Source organism: Alnus glutinosa, chromosome 3 (genome assembly GCF_958979055.1).
Source record: "Alnus glutinosa chromosome 3, dhAlnGlut1.1, whole genome shotgun sequence".
Classification (NCBI taxonomy): Eukaryota; Viridiplantae; Streptophyta; class Magnoliopsida; order Fagales; family Betulaceae; genus Alnus; species Alnus glutinosa.
The window spans coordinates 24,680,217-24,699,774 of record NC_084888.1 but is presented as its reverse complement, the minus strand read 5'-3'; positions in this window follow the sequence as shown (position 1 = coordinate 24,699,774).

The following is a 19,558-nucleotide window of genomic DNA, read 5'->3' as shown; positions in this document are numbered from 1 at the left end:
TTGTCCAAGGCATTTCGATCGATCGATTATTTGTACAGCAATAATTCGATCGATCGACTTCTCGATCGATCGACATAAATTCGATCGAGCGAATTCGTGTCTTCCAGAAAGTTCAGATATTTTCAGATCTTTGTATTCTTTGTGCGATCCAAATTGAAAGTTGGATTTTGTGGACAGAAATGGACGCCGACCAACTCTGTTTGTGCGGCTAGGATTAACTCTTGATGATATTTTGTAAATCCAATTCTCTATATATATGAGATTAGGGTTGTAGGTTAGAACATGCATCTTTTGAGATTTCGGATTTGCTCAGATGTATCACTTCAATTCCTTGTGTTTTTAGTTTCCTTTAGTGCACGTTTTCTGGGCTTAGTTCCAGAGAGCTTGTCTCCTTTCTTTAATTTCAAGTTCTAGTTTAGCTTGTTCTTCATTTTCTTCCTTTCTTGTAATCCGAATTTATTTAAGTTTAATCTAGTTGTTTTTAATTCATTTCTTTCTTGTTTCTTTACTGCTTTCCTTTAAATTTATGCTTAACTTAGATTCAATTCATGTCTAGCTAATTTAGTCCTTAGGGTTTGATTCAAAATCCAATCCAAAGACCATGAAGTGTTCTTGATGTTCTTAGGATTTTCTTTAGATGTTTGATGATTGTTAAGGGCTAGAGGATATCAAAACCCATGCTAAAAGGTTTTGGTATCAACATTCCAATCAAATTTATTCATGAAAAAGAGTTTAACTTGTCTATGAGTTTTTCTTGAAGTCTTGAATAAAACCAACGTTCTTGGAAACAAGAACGATGTCTTTTTCAATGGTGCTATTTGACATAATGTATGATTTCTCATTAGAGTCACCTTATAGGGTATGCTAGGGAACACAAATCATTTCACCCCTTTGGTAGTCTAATTGTCTTTCAATTGTAGTTTAATTTTATGTGGAATGATTTGGTGTGAAACTAGATATCTTATCATTGTGGCCTAAATAGGGTTTTTCATGTATTGTGTATACTTATTAGGATGTGTTATAGAGTAGTAAGCTAGGGCACATTAATCACTCCACACCTTTGGTAGAGTAAAATGTTTTCAATTATAGTTTAATCTTTACGTGGAGTTGATTAATGTAAATCTAGGTGCTTTATGATTACGTCTTAACGAAAGTATTTTCATGTCGAGGTCGTCGTAGTGGTTGACGCCCATTACGCACTCATATCAAGCATGTTAGGAAGATCCATATAGACTTTAAGCATTGCATAGGTTGAAGATTGGATATGATCAACACCCTAAGTTTTCTTTTAAGTTAATTTCATTTCCGTTTCCATTTCTTTCACCTTATCGTTGTAGCTTCAATTCTACAACTTTTGTTTTTACTTTTGTTGATAAATTAAGTTAGATACGCTCTTCTCATATCCTATTACGCAAAACAACCAATATTTCTCTGTGGTTCGATCACCCTTACTATAGTACAACCGATTCGTACTATTGCGAGTGGTAAACTTATAAATTTAAAATCCACGTAGCGCTTGGATCGCTACCAAAAATGATAGAAAGTGATAGGTTTCTTCCTTTAGGGTTGCAAGAAACCTTAGGTTTGGACTATTCTTTCTGTTTCTCTCTTCTCCCTTCCTCTCTGATACTTTTGAAGGCTGAGAAGCCTTGCAAACAACTTTTTTTATGATTCTTAATTAGGATTTTTATAAGGGTTCCGGGGCAAGTTTTTAGGGTTTTAAATGCACAAAAAGGATTTTTGACGCAATGGGATCAATCCCCTTAAAGTTGGGATCAATCATAGGTTTATTTTATTTTATTTAAAGAAAAATACATTTAACACACCATGCAAAAGCTATGTGTACTTTTAAAAAGAGTTTTATTTTTCGAGGTGTTATAAGTGAGACTTGTTGACACATCGCATGTGATGGACTCTCAGAACCCTAACAACACCGTTTCTGCCTTTCGCACCTCCGGCTTCCACATTGATTTCGTTTTCACTCATGTTGTTGATGCTCCCGAAGATCTCATCCTTAGGGTAGTCTCTCTCTCTGTCCTCTATCTATTTCGTTGCAAAGAAAGTTGAGGAAAAATAATAGAAAATGTTGCCAATCGTTTGTTTGTGTTATTTTAGAGGCTTTGTTTGGGTCTGCAATTTCAAAACGTACGATTTAAAAATAGCTATTTAAAATCGAAATATTTTAAAATACAGTTAAACGTTTAGTAAAATCATAGTGACGTTTAAAATAGCAATTTAACTTTTAAAATGATATGTTTTTAAAACGCAACTCCTTGCTTGCGATTCGTGTATAGAAAATAAGTTGTGTTTTGCTTGCGATTGAAATTCCTCTTATCGGTTTATGGATGTTGATTGCAATTGTTGAAGGCCACGTGATCGATCACCCATACTTTTTGATGAGTCGCTATTTTGTATTTTCTCAGCAGCCAAACTGATTAGAGTTCAGGCTCTATTGTTTTTTCTTTCTAAAACAGTACAGCTTGAAGTAATGGTAAATTAGTAACTTTGAATTAATGAGATGTACTCACGAGCGACATATTTCATCTAAATTAACAGTCAAGTCTAAATCAAATGCTAGTAGAAATTAAATGATAGATTGTGTGAGGGGTATAAGTGTAAATGAAATGATAGTTTAGGAGCTAAGATATAATTTAGCCTGATATTTAATTTTGTTTATATTGTATTAATTTTTTTTTTTTTTGAAACAATATTGTATTAATTTTTAGGGAACAAATCTCTTTCAAGTCTGATCGAGTAAACACTGGATGGAATTGAAGCATATCCGCGGGATAATCATTATGAGTAATAATTCATTATGTCAAATATTTAAGCAAAGAATTATTATTTAAATGTTGTCAAAAAGAGAAAAAGAGAAAAAGCGAAAAGATTAAGAAGAAAAAGATAAAAGAGAGCCGGTAGTACAATCACTAACAGAAACAATGATAAAATTGTTATAGAAATCAAGCACAATAGACGCAAGCAAAGGTGCACTTTCTACCTCTTCTAATATTATTTATCAACCAACATGTTTCAAATTCACTCGAGCTCATCTCATCCACACAAATATATATATATATATATATATATATATATATATATATATATATATATATAATAAATGAAAACATTATCTATTCAATTTTTTATAATATTTTAAAATTCGAATTTCATTTCAAGTTATGAATCCGATTTTCTGAACTTATTTAATTAATGAGATTAATTCTAAGAAGAATATTTAATTTCATTGAAACACACGTTACTTTCTGAGTTCTAACTTTGATTAATCTAAGTATTGAAAGTTCAAGTTCTATTCATTTAATTTTATTTTGAACATGTGTCGAGGTAACACTTATTACCGAGCTGAATAATTTGTTCAACCTTAACTCATTTTTTTTTTTAGCGAAGTCAAGCTTGTTAACGAGATCCTTAGTTAACTTATTCTTTCTTTATATAAATTAAGTAAATATCATGATTATTGATTTTTTTTCGTACATTCATATATACTAATTATTAATTAATTGATTATTATTAAGATTTTATCATTTGAATTAATTAAATAAATTAACTTAGAATCCAAACTAGAGTTTATACCTATGTTTTAACCAAAGTACATGAGAGTAATCGTTACTAGTAAATTAATGTGATCCAATTGTCATAATTAAATAATCGCTGATAACAGGAATGATCAAACGTTCAAGATTAAATGACCGTTAGTAATAAACACAATTGAATGGTCAAAATTAAATAACAGTTATATTTTTGTTAATTTCGAAATTAAATGTGTTGATGAACAAACAAGAAGCTGTACGTTGGTGTTGATGACCGTCTAAAAATCCTATTCGATTCTTCTGCTATCTCTCTTTAGAATAAGATCATTTAATAACTGATCTTAATTTTGTGTTTATACGAACGGACTTATTCATTTAATTGACTGTACGTAGTAATTAACTATATATATATGATCCAATATTACTGGCAGGAGTTATTCGAATTATGATGGTTTGTACGTATGAATCAAAAGTGTAATTTGATTATCTACCATTACATGGATGGATCATATGGATCCTCCATTCTTGCGGGAGTACGTAGATAGACGAGATTAATAAAGTATTAGCCCAAATTGATTAGAGGCAGATATTTAATTGCTTTGGAGGATGATGGGTTTGTGCAGAAAACCTATGAAGATAGGCTTGAGTGAAGTAAGCATATAGGCTAGGGTTTCGAGTGGGGCGGCCACTAAGATTTTATGTGGTGAAAAAACGCGCAGAATCGTGCAGAACATATATATGAAGAGACCAGAAATTGACTTGAGTGGAGCACAAAAGAAAGTACTCTAAAGGAAGTCAATTGAAACATGATTCAAACGTACAGTACTGTGGACCAAAACGTGTTGCAAGATGGAATATACGTGAGGATAAACCCTTTGGCACTCACCACCGCCCTTCGTGTTCATCCATGGGAACAGTACGTGGTTCCTTGGATGTTGAAGTAATTCACTAGCTAGAACTAGCAAATAGCCGGCCTGTTCATCTGGTTGGCTTTTCTCTGTTATTGTAACTTCATTTTGGTACGTAGAAGTAACGAGGGAATATTGTACGTACATGTGTTCGATCACATGAAACCACGGCACTTCAGAACTTGTGGGCATAAAATAGTTTTTTTTTTCCCCTTATTTTTTCTTCTTACTGACTAGTGACTAGCTAGGGATATATATATATATATATATATATATATATATATAATATATATGAAAGAAGTATAACAATAATAATAATATATATACGCTTCATTGTTTTGCCCTTTTGGAAATTTCTGTGAAACTTGTATGATATATAATTTTAAGCAAATTAATGGGATTCTGGACCCTCATAATTTTTAATAAATTTATTACTAACTTATTATGAAAGAAGAAAGCCAGGACAATTTCAATAAATTATTATTATTATTACTTAAAAAAATAATAATAAAAATGGTATTTCGTTATAATTAATCCATGGCCCTCTCCTTAACCTCGAAAAACAATAACAATATTTTTTTTTAAAACTAGCTATCCCTCAATTTAGAAATCTTATTGATTCAGATTCTCCAACTATGTCGTTAGTGAAACTGTAGATTCTTGACATGTACATGCTCATCATGGTCTTGTATAAACTACAGATCGATTATCGATCCACCTATATTTTCCTTTTATTAATTAAAGCACCATAAAAATGGACTACTTATGTCACGTCCGGTCCCAACCCCCGTTAAGGGCAAGGGCGACCATGATATATATGAACATCGTTACTTAAGAAGATTCACCTTAGAAATATTATTTATCAACGAACATGTTTCAAATTCACTCGAGCTCATCTCATCCAAAAAAAAAAAGAACAAAATCGTAATATATAATATATCCAACGACCTCTCCAGGCTCTCCTTTTAGCTAGGTTTTCATTACTTTAACTATTCTCTTATTATGTGCTCTATTATTTTCATGATTCCTTATGTTTTTTCTGGGTTTTTCCAGAATAGATGAAAAAAAAAATATGAAAACATTATCTATTCAGCTTTTCATATTATTTTTAAATTTGAATTTTATTTCGAATTATGAATCCAGTTTTCTTAACTTATTTAATTAATGAGATTAATTCTAAAAAGAATATTTTATTTCATTGAAACACACTTTACTTTCTAACTTTGATTGATCAAATTGAGTATAGAATGTTCAAGTTGTATTCATTTAATTTTATTTTAAACACGAGTCGAGTTTGAACTTAATTATCACTGAGCTACATAATTTGTTCAACTTTAGCTCATTTACTTTTCTAGCGAAGTTGAGCTTGTTAACGAGGTCCTTAGTTAACTTATTCATTCTTTATATAAAGTAAATATCATGATTGTTGATTTTTTCATACATTCATATATACTAATTATTAGTTAATTTATTATTGTTAAGATTTTATCATTTGAATTAATTAAATAAATTAACTTAAAATCTTAAATAATCCAAACTAGAGTTTATATGTATGTTTTGAGTAATGCTACATGCCAACCCATGTCCCTTACATGTCTCCAAAAATTGATGTCGCCAAAAATTGATGTGACTTTTAATATCACTATTAATTGGATTTGTGATAGATCATTATTTGATTTTGATCCGAGTTTATACGAGTATAGCTCATTTAATACTTGATCTTAATTTTGTGTTTATGATCGGCTCATCTATTAAACGAATCGAGTTTATACGAACGGACTTATTCATTTAATTGACTGTAGTAACTATGATCCGTAGTTACTAGCAAGAGTTATTCGAATTATGACGGCTTGTACGTATGGATCGAAAGTGTAATTTGATTATCTACCATTACATGGATCGATCTTCCATTCTTGCAGGAGTACTACGTAGACAAGATCAATAAAATATTAACCCAAGTTAATTAGTGACAGATATTTAATTACTTGGAGGATGATGGGTTTGTGCAAAAAACCTATGAAGATAGGTTTGAATGAAGTAAGTAAATAGGCTAGGGTTTCGAGTGGGGCGGCCATTAAGATTAATTATGTGGTGAAAGACGTGCAGAATTGTGTAGAACATATCAAGAGACCAAAAGTTGACTTGAGTGGAGCACAAATGAAATTAAGGAAGTCAATTGAAGCATGATATATTCAAACACTGTGCACGAAAACATGTTGCAGCCACTTAGTACTGCCCTTCATGTTCATCCATGGGGATAGGGTTAGACGCCTACACTATTCCCAAATGATATTTGTGATTGTTTCCCAAATGGAAAGAACTAATGTACGTGTCCACCGTCTTCAAAGCAAAAAGTAATTGTGTTGTTTGTAAGGTGGTATTGTAATGGTGGAGCAAGCAAGGAAGGCTATAATTATCCTTTTAGGATGTGATTTGATTTGAATGTTATTGGCTTTGCATTACTTGTTACGAGGAACCCTAATCTGATCTTGTCTCATTACACGCTTTGAATTTTGAAACAGCTATGGAGCTTCACGCTCCAAGCCACTGACTAGAAGCCCTAACGAAGGTCTTGCTGGCCGAGGATGACTTCAATAATTCAAACCAGGACCTATCATTTTGTGAAGGGTACGTAATGCTAGAAATCAGTACAATTGTATTTCACTATTATGTGAAGCTCAGGGTAACACGTACACTTGGGTTGCATGCACGAAGGAGTGGAGGTGGTAAGAGTTGAGCAAAGGCCGGTGGAGGTTGTAGGGTACGTGGTGTGTAACGCCTTCAAAATTGATTAATTTAAATGACTAATCTAGAGTGATACTTGTACATAGTGACATTCACACTAATTAACTAGTAATTAATGGAATTACTACAACCACACCATCTAATCAGAGTAAAGTAATGCAGAAAGCAGAAATTAAATGATCTGAGAAAATTCTAAATATCTGTAAGTACAATAACTGCTAGCATCAAGCTCCAACACAAAGCTTCCAAGAGGCATTAACTATAAAATAACACTAAATCAATAATATTAATCAAACCTGGCTAAATGGACTATGATATATTCATTCTAGCGACATGTCACACTCAAAAGTCCGCCAAATCTCTTAATCTACAAAAACATCAAAGTGTTCTACAGGTGAAAAAGTAACTGCGTAAGTCCACGACTTAGTAAGTAAGTTACTACACAATTCGTTATGTATTGAAAAACATCATTCACGATCCTTCCAAAAATAAGAAATTATATGAGTTTAATCGAGAATATATTGAGATTGGCTATGCTACTACGCTAATACAAAATGATTTTAGTGTTGAAGAGGGTAACAAAATATCAAGGTCAATGTCATATTTTAATGGATAAATCACACTAACCTATAAATTATACAAAATAATATATTGTTTTGTTACAACTTTCTTCATATGGTCTACCCGAGATTTTAACTCATTCTTACCAGGGTTGGCACTATCCCAAAGGACATGTAGTGTAACTACCCAGGCCCGATTTTTTAACTTCAAAGTCTCAAAGGCGCAAATGTTACTTATTTGAGATCCAGAGCACTTATGACCATTATAATGCATGCCTTGAGATTTTTTTTTTTTGGAAGCATAAGGTCTTAGTATAATAAGTGCAAAATAACCTAAACTAATAAGCCAAGTGGTCTTTTGTCTTGTCTGTGCCTGAGACACACACTGACAACAAAACAAAGATGCAACAAAAGTAAATTAAGTGAATGTCATGATTCCCCCAGAAAACCTAAGCATCTCGGTCACCTATATCAACTGTCTTGAGACTTGAAAAGGGGAAAAAAATCAGGGGTGAGCCCAAGGCTCAGTAAGTAATATTCTCAACCGAGTTAAAAATGTTGTGGTTATGACCTTTTGAAATAAAAGTAACATTATGATAGAAGCTGACACTTAACCATATAACTTAAAGCAATTACTTGAGTTAAACTCTACTTCTTTTTTTTTGGCACTCAAAACATTTTTCTTAGTCTTACTTAATCAAAACGTATATTCATAAATATCATAATCAACTTCTTTAATCAAACTCAGCTTAAAGATATGATTCCTGAACAAGTAAATGCTTCTTTTTTCACTTGTTATTTATGGCATCGAATACTACTACGCCTCTTATGTATGGGGTTGTACAATCCAACCTTCGAGGATTTGACAACACCCATGGCCGCTGATGTACCATGTAGACTTTCAGGGCATGCATTATAATGGTTATAAGTGCTCTGGATCCCAAATAGGTAACCTTTGCGCCTCTAAGGCTTTGAAGTTAACAAACTGGGCCCCTCTGGCCTGGGTCATTACATGTAGTACAACACCGGTACCTCACTGTTGCCGCATATCATCCAGCAAAAGCGGCCCGACTGGATTCAACCCCAAGTGATCCACACCACTAATGACTTTCATTCGTAGTGACCACTAATCAAACATGGTTGTGCCGGTCACACTATAAACCATTGGTACCAACGCGACACTTGAATTGAACTGGACCATTGAATAGAGCTTATACACCGTATCGATGTCTACCATCCACACATGACAATCCACCGAATATTTTTTCCATTTATTCAAAATACAATCTACTTTTCATTTACATTATTTGATAAATGAATAGGCTCATAACATAGATCTTTAGGTTTAATAAATTAAAAGCATCGGAAGAATATCATAATCACATAATCAAAGAGTTATCCATTCCGCAAATATTTACTTACTTCGATCGTGCATCAACATTCTCAAGCATCTTTATTCCTCAATACTGTAAATCATACACTAATATCAGTCACGTCACATTCTACAAGTCTAATCTTGAGCGAAATCCTAAACATGCAACTAAACCCAAATTACGTCTTTCTACGCCGATCAATCGTTCAGTCCTTGACAATCGATCGCTCGGTCCTTGCCAATCGATCGTTCGATCTTAGGTGACATCAATGAAAACTAACGTCTAGCTATCTCATTCATAATCTCAACAATAAACCGATTCTTAAATCGCTATAAAGATCCTAAAACATGACATCTAACGTACATGCACATTCAAATCATACATAATCAATTATAAACCCAATTTGTGTTTTAAGATGTTCAGAAATGGTAGATCTACATTTTCCAAAAAAATTATTTACAAGTCTATGAAATGTATCAACTTACTGTATCAAAAGCGTTTAGATGATGATTTAATCTTAATACACGAGACAGATTATGTTGAGTATGAGAGAGAACTATTTCTTCCAAAAGATGACTATAACTATCCACATTTATAACATTAGCAAGGCATAACTTAGATATAGATTCATCATTATTAAAACATATAAAATGCACTCTAGAAGTTTAGATTAGTGAATGTTACCTTGAATTGGAAGCTTCCAAAGCTTGAAGATGAACTCCTCCAAATATGAAGTCTCTCTCTCTCTCTCTCTCTCTCTCTCTCTCTCTCTAGGAGTTTTCAGAGGTTATAGATGACCAAAGTGAAGGTCCTAGATGAGAAGGTGACTTTATGAACGCTCATGCATGAGAGAAAAGGTATAAAGGTCTTTCTATTTTATTCCTTGAAACTGTCGATCGATCGTTCGTTATTCGAATCGATGTTTAGGTGCTAGGGTTCCATCGATCAGTCGATGGTGACATCGATCGCTTGATAATAGGGTTCCATCAATTGATAGATAGTGACATCAATCGTTCGGTGCACAAAATCTTCTAGAATTAGCTGTAGGGTTTAGTCATTAAAAAAAAAAATCATATTTGAAATTGTTTTTACACGTTTAAATATAATTTCTATAGTTATAATTGTTTATAAATATTTATTCATTCCCTTGTTTATTGAATTATTAATTCAAAATAATTATTTAAATATGAGGGGCGTTACATGGTGCGGGGACGGAGGTGGTAGCAAATGGATAGTAGATCTGGCTTCTAAGACACAAAAACATTTTTAAGAGAGAGAGAGAGAGAAAAAAAATATGAAGGGGGAGCAAGGGGTGAAGTGTTCTAAAGAAAAATAGTCATATTGAATGACAACATTTATAGCAGTCCTATGGGGCGATTACTTACGGACAGTCGTTCCTAATCTCCGACATCACAAAAACTAGCTTTTCGAGTCTATAAGTAATACTCTAATAGTAGTCAATACATTAAGCAAAACCCTAATCTTATATGTTAAACTCCAATCATGCACTTAAAACACTATTTTTACGCTTATTGCCCAGAACGATTGATCTTTACTAGGACCACTCGATCGTTGCTGACTGATTGATCGTTCTTTGGGACGATAGATCATTTTGCCCTAGAACATGATTTTTTTTTTAAAAACAGCCTACCAAACCAAATCTAATATTTACCCAAGATTCCTAGAGGTCACAAGAATCCTAAAGAACACCATACATCATAAACAAACGTTTTAAAGGAAACAAGATTACAAATATAACTTCAAATCATCAAATATCTTAATTTTCCTCCCATAGTCACATTGTTAAATAAACAAGGAAAATGCCCTAAAGTATTGGAAGATAAGTGTTTGAACATTGTTTTAAGGTTGAAAGGAAAACTAGTCTTTAAAGTCTACACATTTCAATAAAGATTAAAACTTTTCTACTTAAAAGACCAAACTTTAAGCTATTTATAAAAGGAAGATAACTAATCATGATTCAACACATAAATCATAATTTAAAACATGATCACAAATTAGAGCTAGGTTAAGCTTCCATACCTTATAGGTAGGAGCTTTCCAAACCCTAGGTGCGCACACCCTTTGTTATACCCAAAAAAAAAAATACATATATAAATATATTTATTTAAATGGTAATGATAATGATAATTTACAAACAGAAAACCTTAGTTTTATTCATGTAGAAATATTTTCAATAAAGTGTTTACAATATTCAAGATAATCATCGAAATATTTTAAAACAAATGTTTTTTTTTTTCCTTTTTTTTCGCACATTTGAACTTTCCTATCAAACGATCAATGTTTCCACCCCGAACGTTCGGTATTTCTTATTGACGATTGAAGTTTCATCCCGAACATTCATCTTTTCTATTAAACGATCGATGACAGTCTGCATGAAAAATTTAAAAGAGTTTTATTTCCTTGCATGCCCATGTGTCCTATTTAAGGACCAAGGATAAACCCTAGGTCCCATTTCGTCCCATTTTCACAGACCATGACTTAAAGAGAAAAGAGAAAGAGAGAAAAAGAGAGAGAGAGAGAGAGAGAGAGAGAGAGAGAGAAGAGAGAGAAAATGGCCAACTTAAAGGTTTTTTTCCTCTATTTTTTGGAGAAGCTTCTATATATTTATGGTAACTGGTAAGGGAGTCTAACCCAATCTTAAATCTCAGTTTTAATGCATGATTATTATTGTGATTTTCGTACTTAAACATTGGTAGTTATTTTCATCTCACATATAGTAAAGTTGGCATTTCATAAAGGGAAAGTTTGTTCCTTGCATGTATAACATAAACTTTAAAGATATATTTCCTTTTTATGTCCAAGCAATATCAAAGTATCTATATTTCAATACCTAAGAACACTTTTCCTTGGCTCATTAGCAGTATATTTTGATTGACAAAGAAAATCATGTGCATTTTTTATGTTTTTAAAAATAATATACGAGGCCATGCTTGATTAAATGTATGTGCATAATGTATGGTGTTTGCTAGGGCTTCTAAGATCTCTAGAGCTCTTGTTTAAGTTTGTGATTAAGGTGTAGTAGGAGGTTCTTAATAGATTATAGTTCTTGGCAATCATTGAACGTTCCACCTCGAGGTCGAACAATCGTTATATGTATAGCGAACGTTCGACCCTCATGAAACGAACGATCGATGCTTACTGAAACTAGCAAATTAGGGCTTTGATTGCATGATTAGAGTTTTATGTGCAATATTAAGGTTTTTAGTGTGGAATGTGTCTAATACTAGAGTTTGATATGCAATGATTTGGAGGTTAAGATGTGCAAGAGTCAAGAGGATCTTCCGAGGTGAGTAAATGCTTATGGAATGGCTTTATTTCACTATGCATATGTTGACAAAGTGAGCATAATGTTATTCCATGTTTCAATAAGAAAATAAATGTCTATAAATGCTTCAAATGGATATTTGCATATTATATGATTTATAATAATTGAGCATATGATGTGGATTGTCATGTACGGATGGTGGGCACATGTTTATATATGGGCTTGACCCTATAGTCACAAAAATTTACTCTTATGCTTGGCCTTATATCCAATGGTTATAGATGAGCGGCGCACCATGTACGGATGGGATCATACCTACGACATCGTCAGTGGTGTGGATCACCTAAGGTTTAAATCTGTTCGTATTATTAATGATGATAGTATGCATGCTTCAATGGGGCACCGGTGTCGTACTACAGATCCCTCGAGACAGGGCCAACCTCTAACACCCTGGAATTTTATTTTCTAGAAAGAGAAATCTTAATTTTGAAGGTGGATAGAATTGTAAAGTTTTATAGACGAAATAATAATTTTGAGAAAAATCTTATGGAATAAACAGATATTTACAGTGATGAATTTTATTTGGTGATTTTAGTTTACAAGATTTGGAATTTGCTACTAAGGAGTTGGGGTGAATTTGTGATTTAGGAAAGCTAAGCTTGAGGTTTGTTTGAGAAATTGTGTTAATTTTGGGATAATCTTGGTTGGGTCTTGGCCAAGTTGTGAGGTGATTTTCGGTTGCAAGGTTGATTATTATGAGAAGAAATTAGTGGTTCTTGAGTCCCCTTTTTGTAAGATGACCGACTATGTATATGAGTTTGATATTGTGGGCTTTGGGGTATTTGATTTAGAAATGACAAATGGTTAGTTTGTATAATAAATTAGTTGTATTTGTATGAGTACTCTATTTTTAGGTGATTTTTGGTTTTGATTTGGAATGAGGTATGAGTATGGAGGTAGTAATGGGTATGTGTTTAATTTTTGAGAATTTCTACGATTTGGAAGTTTTAGAGTTTTGTCCTTAACGATCGATCGACCCGAGTATCAAACAATTCATGGCGAGCGATCGACAGCTCCATCAAACGATCGATGGTAGGGCAGAAATCTATTTTGTTTAGTTCTGCGGTTTATGTTCTAAGATAGGGTTTTAGATAGGAAGTTTCTAATTAAGGAATTTATTTGGTACGACTATAGGATTTTGTGTAAAGACTTCAAGAGGGTTTTCAAGGGATCGATCGCGATAATAGGACGGTACGCAACGATGAGGACTGAAAGGATAGTTTGAGTAACAGAGGTAAGCAAGCTATCATTGCGCTAGTATTTTTATAAATATTTACCCAGTGCATTTTGTGCAAAGCTTTCAAAGAAAAAATTAGATTATCTTTTAGTATTCTAAAAAGTATAAAATACTCTTATGCATAAAATGTGTGACGTGCATTCCTTTTATAATTATTGGCTTAGGGTTGTGGCCACACTAGTTGGTAGCCCGAAGTAAAGGGAGTGAGGTTGATAGGGTTTCATAGAGAGGGGTTGAATGGACTAATGGACTAGCCATTGCTGAAAGATGATGTGTAGAACAAGCACAACTTTGCATAGATTTAGCCTACAGAATGCATTTAGACGTAGCAAAACGAGTACCTCTTAATATTGGGGGGACTCCAATTGCCTTGCGGAGGTTTGAGAAAAACTTTGTAAGCAAAGAACGAATGTTTGTTACTGAAAAACAAATAAAAAATAATAAAATAAAAAGGGCTTTGTAGATGATTTATTTTTTTATGATGATTATGTTTTTTTTTTTTTTTTTTCTCTTATAAATCATTTTACTTTGTAAGCAAAGAATGAATGTTTGTTGCTGGAAAACAAATAAAAAAGAATAAAATAAAAAGGGCTTTGCAGATGATCTATTTTTTTTTAATTTTTTATGATGGTGATATGATGATTATGTGTGTGTGTGTGTGTTTTTTTTTTTCCTTATAAATCATTTTGTAGCGTAATTGTATATGAAAAAAAGAAAAAAGAAAAAGAAGCCATGAACTCTATGAAATTAAAAAAAAAAAAAAAAGAACAAAACAAAACAAAAAACAAAAAAGGTCATAGTATGATTGTTTATGTTTCTTAAATAAAGAAAAAAAAATGTCCTCAAGAATATAAATTATATTTGTATTATAAGGGTATTTTAGAAAATTTGATTATAATATGATTCCATTCACCAATGTATTACACTGTACCAAACAAAATAATACATATGCAATGTTCTATTCCACCGTTACAACCAAACAAAAGAATAGGAATAGTTATTTCATTCCACCTTCATCTATTCCCATGAATAATTATTCATTTTCCTAATGGAATAGACATTCCGCAAACCAAACGAGGCATATGTATAAAATAGTAATGCTTATAAAGTCAATGTTTTGAGTAAGATATTTTAAGAGAAATATTTCTAGAAGGTTAAAATTGAAAAAGAACATTGCATTAAAATACTTTTATCTACATAATTAAATGTTCACAATCACATACTAGCACCAACTTACTTTTTAACTAAGTTGTGGAGTTACGCATTACTTTTCTCTACCTATAAAACATCTTAGTGTTTTATAGAGGAGCTAGCTAGGATTGAGTAGGAAAGATCTTGAGGTAGATGCGATTGTTCAATGTAAAGATATTGATCATACTATCACTGAAGGACCCATTGCAGGATTTTGAAGGCTTCTCATAGTAACTAGTACTTTTGGGTGACACTAAATGCTTAGTGTTTTGAGATGCATATTAAAGTTAGTTTAGAGATTTTTTTATAGTGATGACATGTATAATGTAATGATTTAAGTTATGAGGAGATTCTTAGTAAATGCTCGAATTGTAATAATAAATGTTTATAGAATGAAAGAAAATTCATGTATTTTCACTGCTTATTATTCTCTTTTAAGGAGTAGAGATTTCTTGGTAAATAAGTCTTGGACACGCTCGTGAGTTAATTAATTTCTTGGGGTGTTATACAACCCTGGCCTATCAAGAAGGGTTAAGAGCTCCAATAAATTAACCATACGCAGGAAAGCTGTGACTATGTTTATTTATGTATAAGATTTACTCTAAGGATGATTTCTGCAGTTTATAATATGTGATTTGTCCCTCAGATTATGCTTGCTCTATTTTAAAATAAACTAATTTTTCTTATTAGCATATAACTGAGGCAACATTGCTTCAATTTGTAAAACCCATGACATTGATAATTACTAAACTTTGAAGAATGTGATCTGTTACCAAAGGCTCATTACATAACAAGTTTCATAATAATTTATTTACTCAGTCGTGGACTTATGCAGTTACTTTTCTATATGTGGAATACCTCGGCGTTTTGCTGTTTAGCAGGTTTGATGGATTATTGGGTAGAGCATTTCGTTGGGATGAAGATGTCGCGTGAAAGGCTCATATATGGTCAGGATTGCGTAGAATTGTTAGAATGTGTTAATTTCATAGTTATGTTTCTTGGAAGTTCTGTGTCTATATTGATGATAATAGTTTATGTAATGAAATGTTTAAAATTGTCTCAAATCATTCTTTTTTGCTATCTGTTATAGTATATTTTGATAGCTTTTGTTTGAGTAGTGAATTCAGCTAATTACGAGTTAGTTAGTATGAAGGCATTACGATTTACGAGTAACACTCCAAATTAAGTATTTTAATTGTTTAATTTTACGGGCGTAACACCTTTCAAGGGAGGTCTTCGATCTTCTCTCTCTCTCTCTCTAGGGTCGGTAGCAAGAAGTGGACAAAATAGAGACCTAGGGTTTATCCTAGTCCCTTAAATAGGGCTCTTTCCGTGTGTGCGCGTTAAAAAAAAAATAGAAAAAAGGGAAAGAAGAAAACTTTGTTTTAACACGGGCCATAAACACTTCAAAACTTGATTGAGCGTTTAACAAACAAGGAATATAGCATTTGTAAATATACATGTATGTGGACATTTAAAGTAACACGCTTTCATGTATTTTAAAATAAAATTATTCTTAATGATTAAATCGGTGATTAGTAAAATATTTATCACGTATTTAAGCGGGGCGGGTGTTACAGTAGAGGAGTTCCACTCCAATGTTCAGCGAGAGAGGTGCCCGACAGTTGGCTTCCAGAAAACATCGATTTTGAATCTCATAGTCTTCATAGGAAATAAAAGGACATCGACTACGGAGAGGTAGAGGAAAAGGCATGCAGATCGATTTGCCAGCCGTGCCGGACGGTAGGCCTAAAACCCAAAGATATTTCCAGGCTGTTTGAATTTGTTCAAAAGTAGCTTCAAGTGTGTAACAAGAATCTGAATAGATTAAGATGTCTTCTTTTTTCAAGCATATAATCAACAAGAACAAATTCCAGACTGACAACTACAACTAGGGAGTTGATATGCGTACGTATTAATTCATGCCACATTTCATGTTACAGTACGTGATTATTAGTAAGTGTAGCACTTGTCATCTTTTTAACACAATCTCAGAAGAGAATTTTCCTAAAAGAGAGAATTATTTTTATGATTGAATCAGGTCCGTCAATCGTGCGTACCATATTATTTACAAATTGCGGTAGCCCTTGCATGCAGACCATTTACGGGTAGAATCTTAATCGAATGCTTCTACCGCTCGCCGCGTATATGGCAGAATATTGTTATTTATTTTTTATTAAAAAAGAAAAAAGAAAAAGGTTAGAATATTCTAACCTATTTTGAAGCATAATTTGAAGTGAAGTGAAAACTTATTCTCTTCGATGGGCTTGAAATTTAGCGGCTGTTGGTATTACGTAGCAAGAACGCGAATGATCGAGATCAGTCATCAGTATGTACGTACGTTGATCAACTGGGTGGAAGTAGCAGTACTAGCTAGCTACTAGTACTAGTGGCTGATGACGTCGTTTAACAGATCGAAGAAGGTAGGCCAATCCCAGAGCATTCAACAAGCTGGAAACTATTGACTCGATCGGAGCAGATTTTGCACTAAAGGAGGATCATCTCAAGCTTGCTACCATTTTACTCCTCTTTCTTAATGTTTGCTGATGTATATCTAACTTCCTTTAATTTCCACACTGTTTCACTACTATTTTCTCACTAAAATTCATAAAGTAAAGCACCAGTCAAGCAGCAATAATTAAGCTTCAAATGAGCCTCACGTGGGAATCTATAACAGGACCAATCTTTAGAGAACCAAAAAGAATAACCAGTCAAGAAAAATCAACCAAGATATATGTAGATATATATAGTTGTCGTAGATTATTGACCAAATTAAACGACGCGCTTTTTGTTTTTTTTCTAGTGTCACTGCTTAGGGTTCGTCTCGATTTGCGATTTCAAAATGTAGAACTTGAAAAATAGAAGTTTTAAAATGTCTAATTTGAAAAACTTAGTTAAGGGTTTGGTGTTATTCGCTTGCACATCGATCTCTTTTGAAAATCTATCATTAAATTTGTGGAACGTACTCATATGTAGTCTCATAGATTTAATGGTAGATTTGCACATCTCTTATACGGAAATGAACACGAGAGGTGCAAGAGAATAAAACCAAATATTTATATTGATAAAATCTCAGTTTAATTAGCCTTTAAAAACGTACCGTCTTACATGCGATTTGAAAACAACGTACGCATATTTTTGTACGTTTTCAAATCCTAAGTTTTAAAAAATACAATCCAAAACGATATATTTTTTACGATTTGATTTAAAATCATACTTTTGATCTATCTCATAAAGTTGATCCGATAAATCTTCGCAAGGATATATATATATGAGCCCTCCTTGTTGTACTAGGCCATGGAAGTCTTTGGGTAACACTTTTTAGCAACCATTAGTATTATATATAATTGATGAAGTTGGGCAAGTTGAAATGAAAAGAAATGTATTGTGAATGAATTGTTTGGCAGGATGATGATGTGTCAATGTTGTTGATGATGTGGCGAATGTTTGTTGGTGCATGGATCTCCGGTTACATATATAATACAGACCAGCCTACCGGCATGCTACTGTGATATGCTACTAAACGTACCTAACACCAACGTGTCTGTCCTTTGCTTCAAGGATTACATTAAATACAACTTCTTTTTCTGGTATGGCTTAACATACAATTATTAAACAAAACTAATCGTAATCAGGGAGGGATGAAACTAGACTCATTGTAGGTCAAAAAGAGAGTCCAATCTGACAAAGCAAGCACTATCGTAGATTTTTGCTACCAGTTCAATGGAGTTTTTGGCATCAATCAGGGAGGGATATGATGAAACTAGGATTTTTTTTTTTTTTTTTTTAATATTTTTTTTAATCATGAGAGGCCGGGGCCAAAATATTATTAAAGAGTCGAATCTAACTTTAATAGGGGTCAGACTCAATTGTAGGCCAACAAAATTATATGGTTAACTATATATAAATATTTTGAGATTTTTTTAGTTATATATAAATATTTAACCATAAATACATAAATATTTTAATTATATAAAAATTTGTAACAGAAAGGGAGGATCGTCACCTCCCTCTAGTTTCGTCTCTGCTTGTAACTTAGAAAAAACGATCTCTAGAAGCAATCAAACGAGTGATTTTATAAAGTAAATGTTACTTCATTACTTATGCAAAAAGCTTAATCTTATATGAAGAGATAAATTTAATTATTTAATTTATATTCTAATACTCCATCTTATATGTGAGCTTCTCCTTAATAAGTGAGGTCCAATACGTGAAATATTTAATTGAAATGAAAGAAAGTAACGAATGTAAATTAAGTTCAAACTTAAAATATTTGACTTTGATACAATGTTAAATCATCACTTATCACAAAAGCTTAAGCTTATAGAAATGGATGAATTTAATCATTTAAATTATATTATAACTCTCCTCCTCACGCATGGTCTCGAACTTCTCCTTAAGAAACGATGTCCATCACTTGAAATATTTAATTGAAATGAAGTGTGAATGAGGAAAACAAGGTTACGTATATGAGAACTCCAAAGACCATTTGTATTGTAAATGATCAAGAAATAAGATCAAAATGTAGCTCTTTTGAGCTCTTCCATAATGGTAAATATAGGTGTTTAACACCAAACCACCCATAAATCATTGTCTCTAATTGCTCTCTTTATTCCACCTTTATATTTTATTTCAATTTCATGACGTAGT